The sequence below is a fragment of the Eumetopias jubatus genome, unplaced genomic scaffold, assembly GCF_037043125.1.
Source record: "Eumetopias jubatus isolate StellerSeaLion01/CBP00866 unplaced genomic scaffold, mEumJub1_p1.0 scaffold_9, whole genome shotgun sequence".
NCBI classification, from domain to species: Eukaryota; Metazoa; Chordata; class Mammalia; order Carnivora; family Otariidae; genus Eumetopias; species Eumetopias jubatus.
In genome coordinates this window covers 88,391,386-88,414,319 of record NW_028274815.1, presented here as the reverse complement: position 1 = coordinate 88,414,319, position 22,934 = coordinate 88,391,386, and the positions used below count along the sequence as shown (strand labels likewise).

The following is a 22,934-nucleotide window of genomic DNA, read 5'->3' as shown; positions in this document are numbered from 1 at the left end:
AGAGTCCTCACTGGAGACCCCGCTCAGTACTACCTGGACCCTGAAGGGCCTTCTCTCCTTAGTCTCACATCCTGGAGGCTCAGAGCAAGCTCTCAATGAGGAACTGAGAGACAGGCTGGGGTGGCCACACAGACCCAGAGAAGGATCTGGCCAGTGTCCTTGGGTGGCGGGGACCAGCCACTATGTCTGCCCTGAATTCTGCGTATCGCTGTCAGTGAGAGGGCACATCAGCCTCCTCCAGCCTGCTGATCACAAAGCACGTAAAGAAGTGTGTGAAACATTGCCAGTGAATGATGTATGTGTGAAAGAGAAAGTGGGTACATGCATAAGTGCTTTTAGAACAACACCCTTGCTCTGGGATTTGATCATTTTTATGGCCTTACTCAAGTTTTTTTTTCTTAAAGATTTCATTAATTTATTTGAGAGAGAGAGAGCACTAATGAGCGTGGTGGGAAGGCAGAGGGACAAGCATATTCCCATTGAGCAGGGAGCCCGACTCGGGGCTCGATCCCAGGACCCCGAGATCATGACCTGAGCCGAAGGCAGATGCTCAACCGACTGAGGCACCCAGGCGCCCTGAGAGTTTAGTTTTCTAATGTTCAGTGGAAATCAGGTGGCAAGGCGATATGGGCACACGGTGTAAGACAGCGGCAGCACACGGAAGTCTGAAACTATAGTCACTGAGTCAGCAATGGCCATTTGGTCACAGGGCTGAGCAGACCCTGAGGTGGGCTGAGGGAAGCTTTCCTCTTCCCACCTTCCTTGTCTGCATGGTTAGAGGCTCCTGGGGGAGGGTGGGTTAAGTGGTGCCGAAATATTCTTAAAATGCACATCTCTAAAATGCATATCCTTAAGCTAAGCCAGTAACACTTTAGTATGAACAAGTCTTTATGTTTTCTCCACCCTTTGCAAGGATATTGATAGTAAGAATGGAAGTAGATGTCCTGGATACTGTCCCTGGTGAGGAATTGCTGGCATGGGTTAGCCCCAGGCTGGTGGGGAGCAGGTGGGTGTGGGGTAACGCAGCGAAGGGCAGCCCCCTGTTTATGTTGCCCAGCTCTGTCCTGCTTCCACAGCCACAAAGCGCGGTGACACACTTGGAGACCTTCATGAGTTTGGCCACGAGGGGGCGCCACACAGCTGGCTCAGAGGCATCCTTGTCTCCCAGGTAGCTGGGGCTCCTGAGGCCACCACCACGGAGAGGTGCTGACAGCTGGCCGCATGTGTCTGGTCCTCGTGATGGCAGTCTCCTTACCCGAGGCCATGAAGGGGAGGACACTGGAGGACACAGTGTAGGCGTGAGGGGCGGTGTATGGCTCATGGCCCTCTGGGTGCTCCGGGAGGGTGAGCCTGCCCACTGGACCTAGGGAGCCATGTGGACACACAAACGAAACACCCAAGTATCACAGAAGCTATATGCTATCCAACGCTCACATTCCCGTTACTAATCCAGTGGGATGGTGAAGCTGAAGACGCCAAGAAATTTAACAGGATATGGCCGAAGCACAGACAGTGACCTAAGTTATGCCTGCTGTGCAGTGGATGTGCAGCCCTGCCAGTGCCTGGTGGGGAAGAGCCACCGCCTGGCGCCACCTGCAGTCCCTGAGGGGCTGTGGGTCCAGCCGCCTTTGCTGCGGCTGCCTTAGGCTGGGCCTCGCTGGGACAGACCGCAGGGGAGGGTGCAGGCCAGCCCCAGCATTAGGCCAGTGGGCCTCCAGGACCAGGGGTGAGGCAAACACGTGTGGAGCGGTTCGACAGTGTGGGCACCAGTGCAGGGACAAGCCCTCTTGGCCATGATGCTGGATCGTCAGTGGTACCACCGGCAGAAGGTTCTGTTAACAATCCAGACGTCAGGATGCACATGCCCAGTGGGACAGCGCCTGCCGTGAGAGATGGCTGCCAGTGTCCCAGTCAAAGGGGCTCTGTGTGGGAGAGCGTTTTCACAGCGACTGTCCCCATCACCCTGGGACAAGCAATGAGCTCACCTCCATTCAGAGCTGGTGGCCCTGGCCGCTCCCTCATATGTAACAAAGGTGGAAGGAGATAGAACGAGGAGAGAAGTGGGGAGCTGCCTCTTAGCAGTTTTGGGGTGAAACCACAGCCCTACCTGAGATACCCCAGCAAGTTAAAAAAGAAAGGAAGGGACCAGGACCCAGCTGTCAGCCAGCATGACACGCTTGTGACTCCTATGGTGGTGTCCTTCTGCCTCAAGAGCAGAGCAGAGGTTCGATCAACAAACGCTCTCTTGCAAGGTGCCGTCTTGGGACAGAAAGCCCTGGAACCACGGGCCACACCATGGTGGGGCGTGCTGTGAGGGAGAGAGGACAGAGCCACTGGGCCACTGAGCGTGTTTGCAGGGAAGTGTGGCCTTAGCTGCGGTTTGGAAAGAGGTGCAAGGATGTGATGGATAATTTTGCTGTCTCAGTTCCCCATGATTAAATATAACAGATTGTTTTCTTAATTTGATTTTGGCAAACACTCATATCACGACTGGAAAACCCTCTCCTTTGCCATCCATGACAGAATTCTGCTAATGCCTTATGTACCCAGTTACAACAAATTGCTGTGGAACTTGGTGACCTAGTGATTACCATGCACCCAGAGTTCAGGGAGTGAGGATATAGGTGTTCCAAGCCTTTCCCCTGCTGGTCGCCCTATTCTGGGTGATGCAGGTAAGAATCCGCTGATGGGCACTTTGCTGGTGGTGGGAACAGACTCGCAGATCAATTTTAGGAGCGACACCATGGGACAGTAAGAAGTTTTAGAGGACACAATTTCAGGTTAATCTGGACTAAAAGTTTATTAAAAGAAAGTGGATTTGTCTGTGTTTCTCCTGGGAACAGGACTAAATTAGGGACTTTCCTGAATCCAGTCAGATGCAGAGAATGGTGACACTGTTAGGACTTCGGGGTCGTTGTAGGTATGTTTTAGTGTTTTAGGACACTCAGTGCTGTCCTACACTGTTTCCTGCCAGCATTCCGCCACCTCCATCTGTGGCCTCCATTCCCCTCTCCGGAGGAGGGTCACTTTCCATCCCAAGGCCACGGTGCAGCCATTTCAGCCTTGTGGGGGGACAACAAACACTCTGAAGTGTGGGAACAAAATGCCTCCAAGTCCCGCGTGTGGAAGGCACGTCTGCAGAGAAACGTGCCCTCATCTTCTGTCTTCTCCCAAAATGAGTGATGGGCTTCTCCTTCTCTGTGAGGCCCTTCACTGCGCCCATGCAGGCAACCTTCCCATGGGGGCCTCCCTCCCCTTCCTCTGCCCCTGGAACAGGATAGAAGCACAGGGGCAGCCCAGGCCAGTGGCATGAAGGCCTAGCTCTGAGTCCTGGCTCCGCCAACACCGAGTTGTTAAGATGACAGATGGAAGAGTGCTTTTTAAACTATGAATGCGTGTCACAAATATTTGATTGTGTGGCTGTTTTATGATGTGTTTATATGATGTGCTATTTTTAGGTTTTCGCAAAACACCCACCACCTAGTTAGCTCCCAGTATGTTTTTGTTAAATGAATAAAATCAACTTCACTTCCACCTGAGGCAGGTGTCTCACTGTTAACCCTCATCTTGCCTTGAGAGAGCCCACAGGCCAACACGGGGTCTCTTGGCTCTCCAACTTTGGGTACAAAGAACCAACTAGGGAGTTGGATAAAGTGTAAATGTTGGCCCCACCCTCAAAGATTCTAACTCAGCAGGTCTGAGATGGGGGCAAGAAGAGTGATTCTGATCCAGAACCCAGGAAGGGATCAATTATAAGCCAATGGTCACGTGTCAACCTGCTAATGATTTCAGAAGACTACAGATAGTGCTGTAGAAACCCAGAGAAGGGACCAGCTTCATGGGAAGGTGGGGAAACAAGGAAACTGGTTTGTTGAACACCTACTAAATGCCCAGCCCAATGTTCCATGCATGGGTTTAAAGCCGCGCATTGGAGTGTTGGCCCGCATGGGCGTGCTGAGTCTAGCTGAGGGTCTGAGCTGTCTACCAGCTCCCTGGTGGGGCTGTCCTCCCTAGTTGCACTCTGAAGAGCAAGGGCGGGTGTATGAATGGAGGTTCAGCAAGCAAGGCAGGCCACAGCAGCCAGAGGGACAGACGCGAGCCAAGGACTGCTGGAACCCGATGAGTTAGTTCCAGAAGCTCTGGCTCTCGAGATACATAGGTAGTTCTGAAAGCCTCCCTCAGCATGTAAACAGAGCATCATCATGTTAGAGAAGTAAGAGCTTATGAGTTTCATTAAAAAAAATTTATGTGTGTGTACACACACACACACACACATGCACACACTAACACATATGGACACACATACCCTAAAATAAAGTCATACCCTACTTTAAAAGAACCATCTGGAAACCTAACATTAAAAAAAGAGATATTTGAAGGAGTTCATTCATTATAGGAAAACTGTAAAACATTTTACAAATAATACAATAATAGTTTTTCTGTTATGATTAAAATAGGGGCCTCCCTAGGGGCCTTAATTGTTTTACAGAACATTAATGTAAAAACTTGGCAAAAGGGAAAAGAAATTTAAAGCTTAAATTAAGAACTGCTGCCAGTTAAGAGTCAACCAAAAATTATGGAAAATTCTCTGTGAAATTATAAAAAGCCAAAGGGAATAGAACTTGATTTATAAAATGGGACATTAAAAATTTCAGGGGTATAATTCATTTCATTCAAATAAGGTAAACCTGTAAATGTGACCTATTAAGTACCATGTTTTTTTTTAATCAGGTTGTCTCCTTTGTTAACCTATGTTAAAGAAGGTGGCCACAGCATAGTTCCTCTCAAACAGATTCTTAGTTCTTTTTTTGTGCAGGGAAACATTTAAAATCACTGGTCAGGCACACACTGAACGCTAGGCCACCTATGGTGGGTTGTATGGTGCGTAGTATGTCGACTCAGACTTGACTGCAAGGCTTAGCCCTGATAGTCTGGGAAAACCTCAGCCTGAAGAGGAATCCCCAGCTGATTGTGCCCATGGATGGGTACATGCTCTGTTCAAAGTCAGAAGGGTGGCTGAGAACTCTACCTTTGAGCACAAAGGATCAAACACAATCACACATTTTTACTCTGCGTTTGCATGAGCTGAGATGCAGGAGACAATGATCACAGGTCATGGGTCATGTTCAGATCATGGGTGGACACTCAGTGACCTGGGAGCACCTGCAGACTGTCTGAAGAAAGCATAGAAATATTCTTCCCAGACTGTTAATATTAGTTACAGGGGATGATGCACTTTTGTATTTGTTTGAGTCATTATGTCAAATGTGTATTTCTTTTAGTTTAACAGGGGAAACATAATAAAAGAAAAAGTTGCCACCTGTTGCTTTGACCATAATGGTACTAGATGTGATGAACCAGCGAGAACTTTTGCTATTAGCTTATGGAGGAGATGGTCTTATAAGAGGGGGCACTTGGGATGGCCTTGAGGGCTGGGCTGATTGGATATAATGAAGGGGGTGGGCTTGTGGGTGATCTGGTCCTGGTGAGGCATGAGAAGGTATGGAAGGAAGAGAGGAGATGCCTGGGAGATGAGAAAGGCAGGGGACAGCATATCTTGGTGCCCTGAGAGCAGGCTGAGGGGCCAGAAGTCTGCTCAGCAGACACTGGGAGCTGCCTGGAGCCGTGCTGGATGCAGATGAGGTGCGAGGGGAGGAGAGCAGGTGAGTGAGTGACTCTGGGTGGCAAGGTCATCAGCACGCGGCCACGGGTGGGGAGACGGAGCGGGGACCATGTGATGGTGATAGTCACAGGGCATTTGGAGGGAAGGTGATACCAGCTCCTGCCAGTGGGTGACAGTAGGTGAGGGCATGCGCCCTGCAGCTGCACACTCGCTCTGGGCCCGCATGGCCATGGCAGACTCTGGCTGACATGACAGACAGAACGATACAGAAAGCAAAATCAGCTGTGAAGTGTGTAGGACTGTTGAATTACAGACCTGTACCTCTGAAACAAATAATACATTATATGTTAAAAAAAAAAGAAGAAGAAGAAGAAGATAGCAGGAGGGGAAGAATGAAGGGGAGTAAGTCGGAGGGGGAGACGAACCATGAAAGACGATGGACTCTGAAAAACAAACTGAGGGTTCTAGAGGGGAGGGGGTGGGGGGATGGGTTAGCCTGGTGATGGGTATTAAAGAGGGCACGTTCTGCATGGAGTACTGGGTGTTATATGCAAACAATGAATCATGGAACACTACATCAAAAACTAATGATGTAATGTATGGTGACGAACATAATAAAAAAAATCAGTTTAGAAGATGGTCAAACAATTCTCAGATGCCACATCAACCTACAGGAAGTCAGGAACATCACGGGGCAGGCATCAGGGGCCTCCAGGAAGGCCAGAGCTTGGAGAAGTGGGGGCATCAATCCTCATACCTATTAGAACGACTCTCAGCTGTATATTTGGGAAAGAGCTGGTGAGAGGCCTGATGCACATGGATTTGGCTGGGGGCTTCGAGGAGCCTTTAGATAATCAAAATAAAAAATGAAGGGACATGGTGCATCCTTATCTTTATACACTGAGTCTGGCTCCCAGACAGCTAGGGACACTTGGAAGACTTTTGATTAAAATTTCATGTTTGGAAAAGTTTCCTACTGGAGATGGGGAAAGGGTAATTAAAAGCTATGCCTTGTTAAAATTTTGATGGGGAAAGACACATCTCTGCCTGAAAGTACAGTTACTGTAAGAGCAGAGAAGGGGTTATAACAATATAAATTTGTAGAGCATCTTCAGAAAGGGTAGAGGAATACAAGATCTATACTAAATAAAGAGGAAGAAGTCCACAAGTTAATCAAAAGAGACAGGGAAAATGTGCATGTAGCTATTGGCTATTTTAAACATGAAAACACATCTTCAAAAATATTGACCTCACAAAAGACCAAAGCTGAAGATTGATTCATGAAAATAATGGGGAAGGGAAGCAGCAGATAACAATGTGCCAATCTGATTGTGCTTTCTCTAGCTTTTGTTTTTGATGGGGAAGATGCCTGCTGCAGTATGCTGCCCTCTTGTTCTTCCTGAGGATTGAAACCATTAAGTGAAGCCTTTGTTCAGTGCTCTGCCTGTGGCACTGTGCTGGGCACTCTGAAAAGGGAGCTGAGTGGACAGAAGAAAAAGTGGGAGTGCAATCTGGGTCCTCCAAAGCACTGTGATTACAGCAGTTTATTGGACTCAGAAACCGAGGACAACACTCAGGACCTGGGCCTGGCAAGTGGTTTTGGGTGACCAGCCAAGTTCAATGCAGCAGGAAAGAGCTCCTGAAGTAGAGGATACCGTCTCCCTGAGGAACTTCAAAAAGATGGCACATCATGACAGCTTTGGAGATAGATGGAGGGGGTGTCACTGTCATTGATTAGCTGACTGATCTTGAACAAGTCACTTAACTGCTCTTAGGCTCATATGTAAAATGGACTATATATATATAACTAATTATACTGTAGACTATTTCTTGAGAGCTCACTATGAACCGGGCACTAAGTCTTGGACATCATTAGCTCTTAGGTTCTTAAAACAACCCAATAGAAAAAACATAATCTCTGAGATTGTAATCAACAGACGTAGTGTAATCAACTAGAAAGTTGCACCATTTGGATTTAAACCGGGACTTGCTTCCAAATTTTAATGCCAGCTCTACTGCTTTGTCCCGAGAATGAAGGCATGTCATCCCAACATGGCATCGATAAGTGGGAGGCCCCGTGCAATGCACCACTGAGGTTTTCATGTGTTTAAGTTGCTTCACAGATGGGCACTGAGGTATTTACATAGAGTCATGATTACAGAACTCTAATGAGGGCTACATGATGATAAAACGGGGTTGGCCAGTTACCCAACACCCTTGTGACCCAGCAGCTCTTGGCTCCTCTGGGCTGCTTCCTCAGGACGGGATCTTGACAGTAGCCTGCACTGATCAGAGGACTGATGAGGATGGCAGGTAAAGCACCTAGCAGAGCGCCCGGCACAGAGTAGGCTTTCAACAAGGACTAGCTGTCACAAACCTCAGCGACGGTGGTGGTGTATGCCAGTGGTCTTCATCCGTTCACCTGGCCCTCAGCCAGCACTCATGTCCCGGGAGCACAGGCTGAGGTCAGAGGAAGGCTAGCACGTGCAGTTATCCACCACAAAGGAAGATCGATAGGACTCAAGTGCCAGCTACATGTCTCTGAGCCTCTGGAAGCCTCCTGTGCAATAAGAGGTTGAGAAATATACTCCCAAGTCCCTGAAACAGTGCACTCAGAAGCTCCCAACTTAGAGAAACACCCCAGTCTCTGTTGTAGGGAAGAAGTGTTGTGAGAAGCAAACCACACTAACCATGTTGTTTTTCCTTGTTTTTTTCACACTCAGCTTGCTGGTTGGAAAGCACCAGGTGCCCTTTCCAGCTCCCAGAAAACACAGTAAATAAAGATGGTAACAATATGGTGGGGACTAGAACTTGAGAGCAGACAGAGACACCACGGACCCACCTCAGCTGGGCCTCTGGGCACCCTGAACCTGACCTGTCCAGGGCACTGGCATTCCTCATCTCCTCCCCCTTGAGAAGGGCCCTCTCTTGGGCTCCTCGACTCTGTCTTATGGTTTCTTTCTCTGCCCTTCTGCACAGCGGTTGGATCCTTCCTGCCAGTGCCGCGCCTTCCCCCCAGCCCCAGGTACAAACGCTCCTGGACTCGGTCTCTTGCTTCACTCGTTAATGTACTCTTGCCAGAAGCTTTGACACAGGATTGGCTCTTCAATTCTCTCTTCTGCGGTGAAAGCATCTCTAGCCCCAAGGTCTCAAATGAGCTCTAGGTCTTTTATCTGCAACTTCACCTAGACATTTTTTAAAGATAGAAATCATACAAATAAAACCATCAAAAGACGCCCAAAGCTCTGAGCTAGAGGACTGGGGAGGCTCGTTCTGCCCAGACCTGATTAGAGACATCCAGAGGTGATCACGTCCCCCATGCCCGTGCCCAGGCGAGTGGCCGGGTGAGCCCAGGGGACCGAGGTGCGAAGAAAGAGGGAGGGAGGCCGAGCCAGGGGCTGGGGGCTTGTGCTCTCAGCACCATCTGCAGGCCAACGCCCTGGGACCTGGCTGCCTGTCCCTGTCCTCCTCCTCAACAGAGCGTAGCAGCCTGAGGGCACCCCAGCTGCTTGGGACGGTGGGGTCCACACCGGAATGGAGGCCCTTTCTCCAAACTTGTAAATCATGGCAGCCCATGCTCATCTTCCCTGACCTCTTTGTTTATCACTCTCATTCATGTGGCAGGTCTTGCCCCTTCCAGAGGCCTGACTCTCACTCTCTTATTTCCTTCTCAGGCAATGATGCCAGCACCCCCACACATCTATTTTATAGAGGAAAGAAAGCTGAGCATTGACCACATGCCTGGTGTTGCGTATACCATTTCTATTTTAATGTACCTTGCCTTAGTTGGCTTGAGCTGCCCTAACAAAATACCAAAAACTGGGTGGCTTAAAGAGCAGAAATGTATTTTCTCCTAGCCTAGAAGCTGGAAACCCATAATTAGGGTGCCAACATGGTCAGGTTCTCGGTGACGGCTCTTTTCCCGGCTGTAGATGGCCGGCTTCTTGCTGAGTCCTCATGGGACCTTTCCTTACTGCAGGGGCATGCAAAGGGAGCCCTCTCCCTCTTCTTCTAAAGCCACTAATCCCATCATGGGGCTCCACCCTCATGACCTCATCTAATAATTACCTCTCCAAGGCCTCACCTCCAAATGTCATCACACTGGGGCTTTATCATATGAATTTGGGTGGCAGGGGACCCAAGTATTCAGTTCATAACATTCTGCCCTTACCTCCCAAATTCATGTCCTTCTCATGTGCAGAATGCATTCATTCCAACCCAACCCACAAAGTCTTAATTAATTCAGGCTTCAACTCCAAAGTCTAAAGTCCAAAGTCTTAATATTCAAATCAGACACGAGTGAGGGTGGAAGTACGGTTCAGACACACCATGTGGCCCCAGGCACGATGGTGGCACAGGCATAAATGAGACGTTCCCATTCCAAATGGCAGAAATAGGAAGGAGAAAGTCCCAGGCAAGTCCAAAACTTAGTAAGACAAATCCCACTGGAGCCTGAAGTTTGAGAATAATCCTACATGGTTCAGTGCCTCCCTTGGAGACCTACCTCCGAGGCTTCCATCAGAGGCCACCTGCCTGTTGGAACTGAGGTGGTGGCCCTCTGAATCGCCTTAGCATCCTTCCTCCCCTTCCTTGAAGAATAGCGCACATTTGTGGCCAGATAGCTGGATGGTCTGGTCCCGTAGGATCCAAGACGTCCTACAACCACCCTTCATTCCAGCCTGCTTGCTCCGTTCTTGTTAGTTCAAAGTGGCAGTGTCCCCGCACTGCTGGCCCCTGTGGAGACTGCTGGTCACCTCCATGAGTCACACCTGGCATCTCGTCATCAAACGGTTGTTCAGCCTCATGCTTACATTCTCCTTAGAACATGCCTTCTCATTTTTTGCAATATGGATAGGCTAAACGCCCAAGTTCTGGTTCCTTTTTGGTTAACAATTCCTTCTTCAGTTTATTCTTTCCTCTTGCATTTTACTCTAAGCAGTCAGGAGGAACTAAGCCAGTCCTATGACACTTTGCTTAGCAATTTCCTCAGCTCACCAACTATGTCATCGCTCAAAGGTCCCCAGAACAGGAGAACACAGTTCAGCTAGATTCTTTGCCACCTTATAACAAGGAGTGCCCTCCTTCCAGTTTCCAATAATGCGTTCCTCATTTCCCTCTGAGACCTAAGATGCACTATTCTTCAAGATTCATATTTCCACCAGTGTCCTCTTCATGATTATTTACATATTCTCTAAGAAAAGAGAAGCTTTCTCTCCAGCTCCCCTCTTTTCTTTCTGAGCCCTCACCAGAACTATCTTTAATGTCCACATATCAAGCATGTACTTCAAACTCTCCCAGGCTCTACCCACTGCCTGGTTCCACAGCTGCACCCACATTTTTAGCTATTTGTAAGAGTATCACCCCACTTCCTGGTACCAAAATCTGTTAGTTTGCTCAGGTGTCCATAGCAAAATATCACACACTGGGTGACTTAACTAACGAAACTTATTTTCTCACAGCCTGAAAACTGGAGGGCCAAGATCAGACTGCTAGCTTGTGAGGACTCTCTTCCTGGCTTGCAGATACCACCTCTCCTTAGGTGTGCATGTGGAGAGGGAGGTCTCTCTCTTCCTCTTCTTCAAGGCCACTGATCCCAACATGATGGTTCTACCCTCATGACATCATCTAACCTTAATTACCCACCAAAGGCCCCACCTCACACTGGGGGTTAGTGCTTCAACTTATGAATTTTGGGGGGACATGAACATTCAGTCCAATACATAACAGTTGGGTATGGGTCACAGTCACCTCATTTGCAGATGAAGAAATTCAAGTTCAGAGAGATTAATTGGGCTTGGATCCAGGTCCCCATGGTGAATCCAAGGCCTTCTCTACCTGTCACACCACTTGCCATTCCCCCTGCAGTTGATGAATGAGTGAATGGAGGGAGGGTTTATTGTTCCTTCATTACTGGTGTCATCAAGGCCTCTGGCCTGGGCCCTCTCACCCCTGATCTGCCCTATACACCAGGGCCTGGCTAAAGTTCTGGAACATTACTCAGTGTCTGCTGAGTCTAACCAGTCTTCACTTACTGCCCCTGAACACAGCCACATCTCCAGGGCTGAGCTGGCCCGAATGCCCCCATCAGCCCTGCAGCTCCTTGAACCAGCCTCTATGCAGTGAAACTTTCTGAGTGATAGACGTTGGGTGCTGTCTCCAGATCTAACACAGCCAATCCATGTAGGGCAGCTGAGTCACGTTGTTCTCTTTCCTCTCGGCCCCACTGCCACCAAAGCCTTCCTCAGGGCAGAGCTCGCTGCACGCACCCCTGGATCCCAGGCGCAGCCCAGCTCAGCACTCCACCAAGGCACTGCACAAATGCAATCAGAGCCCGGTTGGCCTGTGGCAGCTGCACACCCAACTTTTTCAGTGTGGTCCCACGACACCATCACTCCACACAGCAGGCGAGGCCAGGGTCAGGGCACCCCGAGCACATGTGGCCCACCATCAGTGGGTGCTGAATGAAGGAGGGATGTGCCTGGCTTGGATTACATGCGGCAGGCTTGTTGGGTGTGCCCTGGGAAATGGCGGGTCGCAGGGCCCTAGAATGTTCATTCTGAAGCCAAGACTCCGGATGAAGAAGGGAAACGGAGGCAAGGCAGCAGGGCAGCATAGAACCGGACGCAGAACCCTTGGCTCTACTCCAGCTCCTATTACCGACCGGCCATACACCATGAACAAATGACCTAAATTTTCTGTGCCTCAGAAATGAGGTAACACGAGTACCTACCACAGAGGGTTGTCATGGGGACCAAATGAAACCATACTTGCTAGATGCCTGACACCTGGGAGAAGCAGGTTTGTCTGCATCACTCTCAATATGGTTACTACACGGATGTCTGGTACCATGGAGCTATTGGACACAATGCCTTCTTTTTGCAAGAATAAGTCTTGGTATGAATGATACTTAAGTGTCACTTCATAGCTGCCTTTTACTCTGTTGGAGAAGAGAGTATCACCTCTCAGCCAAAGGAACAGTGCAGGATCTAGTCTTTTCTTCTAAATCAATGGTCCTCACAGGTAGCAATGTTGAAGTCACCCTTCCTACAAGCTGTGATGACACGTTTGGCCTGAGGGGACACATCACCTGTGCAGCACTGAGCTGCAGGGGGCTGTCAGCTTAAAGCAGTCCCTGCCCCCCTCCCTAATGTTAAGAAACTGACAAGCTATTTCAGGGGAAAAACGAGGAGGAAGAGGGGTGTGTGTAGGTGCCCAGCACTGACAAGTGGCAGGCTTGGCTGGGGCTGTGCAGTTTGGTAGGAGGGCTCCTGGCACCCCAGGCTACTGTCTCCTCTGCCCAGGACATCAGTGGGAGCTTGAAAGCAAGACTCTATGGGATAACATATTCAACAGAATTGATTTTTGCACTTAATTAAAAAGTACTGAATTGGAGATAGCTGTAACAGACAAGCAAGGTTCCAGCTGAACTCAGGGAAAGAGTGAGAGGTCACAGAGCTAGATCTCAGGTGATATGGCAGATGGAATTTTCAAAATTTGACCACAACACTGTCTCCCCTCCCACTCACCCTCCTGGCAAAGTGACTTTGGCACTCCCCTTGTTAAGTGACAGGAGTCGTGTCTCATCCCCATGTGCGGGAGACCTTGTGATAGCCTCCACTGACAGAGCACGCTGGAAATGCCACTCATGATCCAAGGCATGAAGATGCCATGCGCTCACTCTCGGAACCCAGCCACCACGCTGCAAGGAAGCCCATGCCCGCCCACCATGGAGAGGCCACAGCTGGTGTTTGACAAACAGCCCAGCAGAAGTTCAAGCCAACTGCCAGGATCAACTGCCAAACCTGTGAGCAAGCGCGCCCACAGGTGGCTCTGCTCCCACCAGCACACCCTCCACAGCCTCCTAGACTCAGCTGAGGCCCCAGACCTGGCGGAGTAGAGACAGTCTCCCGGGCATGCCCTGCCCAAGGTCCTGATCCACAGAACATGAGATAAGCATATCAAAGTGATTATTGTTCTACACCATGGAGTTTTGGGGGTGATTTGCTATGCAGCGAGAGTAACTGGGGCAGATTTCACTTTGACCTCTCGTGAGATTTCCTAGTCCAGACCATGCCTACACAATACGAGTGCTGACACTGCTATCATCAATATAAAGATCTCACATATGAGCTTCAGACACACACACACACACACACACACACACACACACACACACACACACACACTGCATTTGTGATAAACAAGTGTGGGATGGAAAGACAAAAACACAACCCAATAGGCTTTTTTGGAAAATGTTACAGAAACATTGGAAACATGTACAATTGAAGGCTAACCAAGCATCCAAATAATAGATGAGAAGAATTCTGTCAGGAAAGATGCCAAGATTTGAACTTCTATATAGTTTTACTGGAAATATCAAGAGTTCTAGATAACCTAATACAACCAAATAAAAAAGCAGGGTCATAAAAACCAACAAGAAGGCCCATTGCTGATTCCCACGCTGGATTGGAAATTGGGGTAGAAGGGTTTTAGCCAGAGGATGCATTTTTCAGACAGCCCACGGAATCCAATCCATGCAAGCCTGAGTGTATCAGAGACAGATAGGTGGCTTTACAGGAACTGAGAAAGAGAGAAGAAATAAAAAAGAGATGGAAGGTGAAGGTTAACAAGGCTGTGAGGACATAAAAGCATTTAAATTGCTTTCCCAAAATGCTGCCTCCAACCAGGCAGCTCCTTTCCCTCTGGAAAGACACTGCTCAGGTAGCTTAGAGGACTTAGTGTGTCCTTTTGTCATTGTCAGTGGACAAGACGCTCAGGGGACCTTTTCCCCAAGGGCCTCTCTCAGGCTTGCAGTCCCTCAAGGAGTATGTCATTATCAGGGTGGGGGAGGTGAGGAGGCAGACATGCAGGGACCCCACAGCAGGAACAGATCACCTCTGTGCAGGTCTACACTGAAGGGAGGGTTCCATGGGGCTGTGATCCAATCACTTCGATCTCCCATCTCCTGCTGGGAGCACCCAAGTAGGCAGTAGCTCTCCCCTAACCACACATGTCTGGCTGGGAGAAGGACTTTCTGGTCTCCTGATCTCCTTTTAGGGGCTGTAGGAAATGGGTGATGTGCTGCTGACTGCATATGGCTTGCCATTTCTTCCTTGGAGGGCAGAGAGTGACAAGGTCTTTGGAGGTGAAGGTCATGCCTTTGTAGAGATGTGAGGAGAAATCTTCTCTCCTCTGGGTCAGTCCCTAACAGTCACCACGTGATGTGAGGTTTAGGCAACCAGAGGGCCCCCTGCTCAGGGGGAAGGAAGTATAAGCTTCAAGGACTTCCAGTTTTCCCCAAGGCTATGGTCCTTCAGGGTCAATGTCTTCATAATCACCTGTTGAGGCTCATGGAGAGCCCAAGGGCATTTTAGAGGACATCTGAATGACCAGTATCTTGATATAGTAGAGTCCAGCTTAATAAGAAAATTCAAATATTTTGCATATGAGATCTCATTGTATGACTCGCTTAAGGAGTCTAAGATGATCTGAGTAGGGGTACCTCACCTTGGGGTTGTGCCACAATCGTCAAAGGCTCACATGCACGTGATCATATCTGTTCTTCACCCAATCCCAAGAGGCACTATGCCAGCACTCTTGGTGCCCCTAAGAATGTCACACTGCCAGATGTTAGTAGGTCTGGCATGGGGAAAGGAAGGAAACAATAGGCTTCCTGACTAGGCTAGGATATTCTTGAACCTTCACTATGCTAATAAGCTAAATTTTCAAAAATTTAATTTTATTTTGATAAGAACACCTAACACAAGATATACCCTCTTAACAAATTTTTAAGTGTTCAGTACAGAACCGTCTACAACATAGTATCAATGACCACAGGTACAAGGTTATACAGCAGATGTCCAGAATGAAGTCATCCTACTTACCGGGAACTTTGTCATCAGGCATAAGTTTAGGTTAAGCAAGATGAGTAGGTTCTAATAAGCTGTTTTACTGCAGGAGTTTTTTGGTAGGCCCAGGGCTCTTTTGAAAATGAAGAAAGGATTCTGAAGATTTGGGAAGGCAATGAGTTGCCAAGATAATATCAACATAACCAAGGGTCAGAGCCAGGCCTGGGCCCGAGGGGTCCAAACACCCGATTCATGGTTCTAGAGAGCTAGTTCATACACCAGTGGTTCTCAACCAGGGGTAATTTTGTTCCCCAGGAGACATGGGGAACATTTCTGGTTGTCACAGCTGGGGTACAACATGCTACTGGGATCTAGTGGGTAGAAGCCAGGAGTGCGGGGCTCCTGGGTAGCACAGTCGGTTGAGCATCCAACTCGTTTTCAGCTCAGGTGATGATCTCAGGGTCATGAGATCGAGCCCTGTGTCAGGCTCCACACTCAGTGTGGAGTCTGCTTAACATTCTCTGTCCCTCTCCCTCTGCTCCTTCCCACCTCCCCCAAATAAATAAATCTTAAAAGAAACCAGGGGGCTGCTCAATACCCCACAATAAAGAATTATTTGGCCCAAAGAATGTGAAGGCTGCAAAGCCTTGGTTGACATGGCAGGTGGCAGGCACTCCCTGTGGGTCTTTTCCTGTCCCTTGCCGAAGGCCACTGTGATAGAATGAATGCAGATGCTGGCTGCGGTTTAGCTGTACCTTGGCTGCCACTCAGCATCACACTCCTCTCCCCACTTTGGCTCTGAGACCCGGACAGCTGCAGGAACTGAGCTTGGACCAGCTCCTGGGAGTCAGGGGGGCCCGGCTGCCACTTTGTGTGGGTTTGCTTTGAGGAACAAGGAGGTGGAGGGGTGATGAAGAGTGTGTTTGGTAGACAGAATGATCCAGAAGCACTTGGAGGTTCACGGATAACACCGAAAGGTACTATTTGGACTTCTGTGATCTGGGGAGGGGGTTATTGCCCTTCTTGGCACTGAAGTGGGCAGGCTGGGGCTGGCTTCTGGAAGGCTGCTGAACTCTCCAGCCAAGAGTGAGTGTGGCACGTTTATGCTCCTGTCCTAAAGTGTTAGGGACGGCGGGCCTCCAGAACCATCAGGCCTGCCCCCAGTTTGCTGTGAAAGCAAAGAAGGATCTGTGGCATTTTGGCTGGTAGACAGGAGCTGGCCCTGATGCACCCAGGGAAGGCCAGCAGGAAGCTTCCCCGCCTCCTGGCTTGTGCGTGTGGCCTCCTCCCGGCAGGCCGTCCATGGTTCTGAAGCTCTGACAACACGCGTGCACACATTGGTGTTGGGGAGCCTCTGTGCTGCTCTCACTGTAACTCACCCTCAGGCCGACTGTGGGCCTCACACGGTGCTGCCATGTGTCCCCAGGGGGCATGTGTCCTGCTCTTGGTCAGGCCCATGTCTCCCCCCAGCAGGGTGCCACATCCATAGTGGAAAGGGCCCCTTCCTCTCCCAGAGCTCTGCTGGACAGCAGCAAGCACACATCCCCAGTCAGCTCCCATTTGCAGCCCTCCTAACCCATAACTGTCAAGCTCGCATAGCTAGCTATCTGACCCATGACCTGACCCATAACTATCAAGCTCCTAACTCAGTCTCTTCTTCCTGTCTGAAAAGAACAGTTACGGAGAGCAGTGCCCACACCCGCCTCCCCAAGGAGCAGCCACGGGCCTGCACCTGTGCGTGTACAAGCACGTGTTCTTGTGCAACCATGTGGCCATGCCTCCCTGGCCCCTGCACCTTCTGGACACCTGCCAGCTCTGAAAGCCACCATCCCCCAGCGCCGCGTCATATATATCAAGGGCAAGCCACCGCCCCCCGCCCCCCCAAAGCCAAGGTGATGAGGCCAAACAGAGGCATGGGAAATTTCTCCCAGCGCCATGGTCCACTCCATGACGGTGGTCTCCACCTTGGAGGGAAAGACAGTATCCACGTGGACCTTCTGGCCCTAAGTGGGGGCTGCATTCCTGTGTGGGGACGTGTCACTTTAGGAGTGAGGATGGCTCTGCGGATGAGAGGGAGCCACACGAGAGAGCAGGTCGGAGACACAGCAGGAGACAGAACACAGGGGGATGAGGCAGCCGACTTGCCTTGGGGGGGCCCAGGTGCTCAGGGCGAGGGGGGGCAGAGGCAGACCCGTGATGCAAGGAGGTCTGTGGACAGGCTGGCAGCTGCAGCAGGACACAGGCACTCCCCTCCATCATCCACCATGAGCCCTATGCATGCTTTTAGGCTCCATTTGCAAAACAGCTCCCCCTGAAACTTTGATGAGCACTGTCGGAGTTTATTTCCCTCTCCTGCGCTCTGCCCTGTCACACGTCTGTGTGATTAAGGCCCTCTTCAGCCTCTGTACTTGCTGCTTTGACCTCTCCCCACAAAGACCCATGAGGACACAAACCTCATCTTATTCACCCTGGATCCAGTGCTGAATGCTGGTGCTGCCCCCAGAGCGCCCCATAGTCTGAGTGTGGAGCCAGCCTGCACTTGATAAGTGGCCCCGGGCCCACGGCCGAGGGGGAGGCTCAGACACAGGCAGGGCCCAGTCTCACGTCCAAGTCCTCGGAGGAGCCTGGATGCGGAACGGGGACCCGACCAGACCTATGTGTGGGACTCATACTTGCGGGCAAGCAGCCCTTCTCCCGAGGCAAACTATCACAGAGTGGAGACAGAGTGAGCTGGGTTTAATGTAGCTAAATGAAGGGGGGGTTAAAATGCTGAGGCTTCAGTTCTTTACAGATTCTTCTGGACTCAGCACCTGAGAAGCTGTAGCAACATGTGACCCTGTGCCTTTGACACCTCATTCCGATGCCATAATCTTTTCACTGAAGTAGGAAGGCCCTGTTAACTCTGTAGAATTTATAGCATTGCATTCCTTTCTTTAAAATTGCTTCAAAGGAGATTAGGCCAAAGGGCAGATGGGCAGAGACAGGAAACGGGAACAGCCCCGCTCGCTCTAGGGCGTCTGGTCGTGCTACGGTTTTGTCCTGTTACAACTTTGCCTCACATTTGGATTTCCAACAGGCCTCTGGCTCATTTTCTGTAAAGCTTCTACAGAACTACCAAAATTATTAGATTAAATAAAATGAATTTGGATGAAATCTCTGTAAAGTCTGGCATCCTTCTGAAAGATTTCTGGAATGGAATAAGAAAAGATGAAACACTTTATTATTTACTCAGGTATGCCAAGCTCATGTGCTTTCTGAAATTTTTTTTAAAACAAACCAGATGGAGAGAAATCACTTCATCCACCCTGAAAGGCCGCAGCAGGATGGTCAGTTATGTGTGGAAGGAGCAGCATGCTTCATCAAGGGGAAGCAAGATTTCTGAGGTTCAGTAATGAGTGAAAGCTATTATTTCCATTAGTGCTTCCCGTGGGCCGACAGCATCCCAGGACTGGCAGGCAGCCTGCAGGCTCTGCAGGATGATTTGAATTTCCTTCCTGTATTTGTGTGCTTAAGACAGGCTGCTTCCAGGAAATGCAAGCTGCATACCCCACCTGGGCGCACCCTCAGAGATGCAGGTGAGGAATGGGTCCTCTCCTGCCACTGCCCTGCTGGGAGCAGCCCAGGCCCTGGCTACGAAGCACCTCCCTGAGTAGGGGCCCAGATTTGGGCTTTCATCCATGTCCAATCTTCATTTGGAAAAAGTTCCTAACTTTCTCTAAGGAGCCACCATCATGTGGCCATGTATGGTTGTTATTATTACATTAAAGTGATTAGAAAAGGAAATTTGGAAGAAGCTGAGGTGTCAGAATCTAGGGGAACTCAGTTCTACTGGTCTACCTACCCCCCGTTCTACTCTTGCCTGAATTACTGGTCTCGTCTTGGAGGAAAGTGGATTACCTCCCAGACCAAATTACACAACTGGCTGTCCACACAGTCCTGTCTTCTGGAGAGCTGCCAGGCATCCACTTCCCCTGTGGCCGAGGAGTCTTAGCAGGGGAGAATGTGGGAACAGTTTACTAAGCAGTGCTTCATGCCTTCCTACTATCTTCTTCTTTTTTTTAACATAAATAATAAGGAAGGAGAAAATGAAGGGGGGTGGAATCGGAGGGAGAGATGAACCATTAGAGACGATGGACTCCGAGAAACAAACTGAGGGTTCTAGAGGGGAGGGGGGGTGGGGGGATGAGTTAGCCTGGTGATGGGTATTAAGGAGGGCACGTTCTGCGTGGAGCACTGGGTGTTATACGCAAACAATGAATCATGGAACACTACATCAAAAACTAATGATGTAATGTATGGTGACTAGCATAACATAATAAAATTTAAAAAAAAAGAAGTGCTTCATGCCAAAGGGCAGGATAAGTTATCCTCGCGTAGTGGGTTAGTTTATCTTCTATGACTTAACTCTGGGCACTGTTTTCTATTGTGGATGTGCAGGCTGAGATGGCCGGGGGTCTGTGGAAAAAGAAGGCCCTCAGCCCCACACCAGCGCTGTCCTGGAGCAAGTGACTCAGAAAGCAGCCCCACCGCGTGAGTCCCACAGCACAGGCCTCCAAGCACTGACCGCCAGGGTGGATGAAGGAAGGGAGTCAAGACCCTGGCCCCACACAGGCCGTTCCCAGGATGGATGTTGTTACCCCCGTGGCCCCCCGCTGACAGACAAGTGTAAACAGCAGTATCTTTTACTTGCTTTGAGCTTCTCCTTGTTTAGAATAAAGACTTCTCAGCAAAGAGTGTCCCTAAGCTGCAGCCTATGGAGCCGGGGACACAGCTCAGAGCCTCCTCTTCCAGTCATTTTTCCTACATGTCTGCCCTCCCGCCCTCCCAATGGGGTCTGCGTCTGGGTTTGCATGGTGCCCCCGACGTGGCGCTATCAGAGCAGTCCACACAGCTGGGCGAGGCTGCCTGTGTAAAGGTGTGTCTCCTCTAGACTCTCCTCCAGAAGGTCTTGTTCAGCCCTGGGCCTGGCACGCTGTGCCCGCACTCATGGCAGAGTAGCTCCACAAGTAGTTTGTTGTCAGTGGATGAAAAAAATAAATGAACGACCCAAGGGCAACTGCACTAAAGGTGGGCGGTATCTCCCCAGATTTGTAATAAGGAAAAGGGTGAATTCTGGAGCCCCAGAATGATAAGGTAATTTCCACGGATTTCTTGTGGAGATCCAGCAAAGCTCTGGTAAAAGTGATCTTACAGATGAAGTGTGACTAGGCGGGAGTTTGTTGGAAACACAATGCTGAGGTCACAGCTCCTATCCTTGGAGCTGGAGAGGGCTTTGCAGAGCTCCCTTTCAAATCCTCCATTCACTGAGGAGGAAGTAAGTCATCCCAAAGGAAGCTCATTTTGTTTTTATGGTAAGGGTGAGGTAAGACTCCCTGGGCTCCTTGATAAGGGGATTCCATTAACCTGTTAGACATGGCCCTTCCATGCCAGAGGAAACAGGAAAACTCCTATGTGTGAGAGTGTGGATTTGCCTTTCCTAACTAGAAGACAGTTCCTGTGTTTGCTCGTTGCCAGAAGGGCTCAGTTACAATAACCACCTGAAATGGGATTCTCTAACACTAAAATCATCACCATCAAGTAGCAGGATAATTCACATATTTGCTGATGGGTTCATTTTGCTGCTTGCACTTCCAGAAAATGCTTTGAAAACCCTTGTTGTCTATGCTCAGATGCTCCAAGGAAACACAAATGAGGCTGTCCACAGTCACAGTGGACAAGTGCCTGGCCCCAAACTTCACACATAAACAACTGCAGGAGGCAGTTCAGATGTGCTTCTGAGTAAAGTCACAGGTCACTCCCGATCTGCTCTCTGAGCGTCCGGAACAAGGGGCAAATAAAGCAAACTGCCCGGAGCTTTAAAATACCTTGAATGTTACATGTATCTGGTAGCTTAGGAGACCACCACTAAGTGTGCAGGAAGTTCTGGGATCCGAGCTTTAGAGGGTTAGGGTCACCAGAAGAAACAGCTCTGAATTCTGTTTCTTGTTATTCTGTGATGTAATCATTTGTGCTCTCTGCTTTCCAGGCACATGGTAACATTTTCTTTTCTGGCCCCTTTGGGATTGGGTGGGGCCATGCATCTAGTTCTGAGCAATGAGTTGTGGGAAAATTTGTGAGCAAATGTGATGCGTGTCACTTCTGGGCTGAAGTATTTAATTGTTCATGGGAAACCTTCCAGGCGTCTCTTTCCCTCTTTTAGCAGCCAGCAATGGAAGTGGTGGCAGATCCATCACCCCGATTCCTGAGATGGGGACCTGGATTAGTTACTCTAGCCAAATGGCAGAGCAGACGAGGTTTACACGAGAAATGATCTGCTATTTAGGATTTGTTCCATCACATTATAGGTACAAAGACAGACTGTATAATGGTCAGATCGGGATGGGAAGTAGTAAAGTGGTATCATATCATAGTAGATGTACTGTTTCTGAAATAGATATGAAAATCATGTTCTGGCTCTACAATATGTATTTTCACAAAAATACACTAAGTTCTTTTTTAAAATGAAGAGTTGTCTTAACTCTTTCTTTATAACTTGGATAAATTTTGACATATGCATACACCTACAAAACATCACCAGTGGGGTAACATGCATTCCCATCACCCCTAAATGTTTGTTCACGCCCTTCTGTAGTCCTTTGCTTGTGTGTCGCCTGACCCCAGGAAACCATGATCTGCTGCTTTCTGTCGCTTTAGATTGGTTTGCATTTTCTGAAATTTTACATAAATGAAATATCCCATATGTGTTTTTTTTTTCTTCTCTGGCTTCTTTAATGATCTTGTGATTCATCTATATCACTGTGTGTGTCAGTAGTTCATGTCTTTTTATTGCTGATCTAGTATTCCATTGTATGGCTGTACCCAGCTGTTCATCTATTCAGTAGTTGATTGACATTTGAGTTGATTCCAGTTTGGAGTTGTTACAAATCAAGCTGCTATGAATGCTCATGTAGGAGTCTTTGTAAAAGCCTGTGCTTCCATTTCTCCTGGGTAAATATCTAGGGGTAGAATGGTTGGGTACAATTTTATATTTCCACCAGCAGTAGCTAAGAGTTCTCTATCTAATACTTGAAATACTCAGCCTCTCTCTCCCTCCCTCACTGAACATGGACACACACAGACACACACAGACACACACACACATTAAGGAGTAAGTTTCTATATAAACATAAACACGAGTCTTGTAGAAAAAATTTTAGCCTTGTCTTCATTACAGAATAACTTTCTTGTCTCTATGGCCAAATCAGCTATGTTACCTCCCTTTCCCCGTCTTTAGTGGTAATGTAATTATTCACATCCTATATTAGAACAAAGAGTCTATTCTGCTCCACACTGCCTTCATCTCTGGGATCTTCACCTACTTGTACCACTGCCTGCCTCCTCCAGTGGACCCACTGATCTTTCTAAAAATGTAAATAAGACCCTATCACTCTCTAGTTCGAAATCACTAAAGTCTCAGTACTGCA

At 49.0% G+C, this 22,934-nt stretch overlaps 1 protein-coding gene across 1 annotated transcript in view; it reads right to left on the bottom strand.

The window, feature by feature from the left end:
• SH3RF3 (SH3 domain containing ring finger 3) overlaps window positions 1-22,934 on the bottom strand; it is a 361,651-nt gene that overhangs the window by 11,382 nt on the left and 327,335 nt on the right. The window lies entirely within an intron of this gene.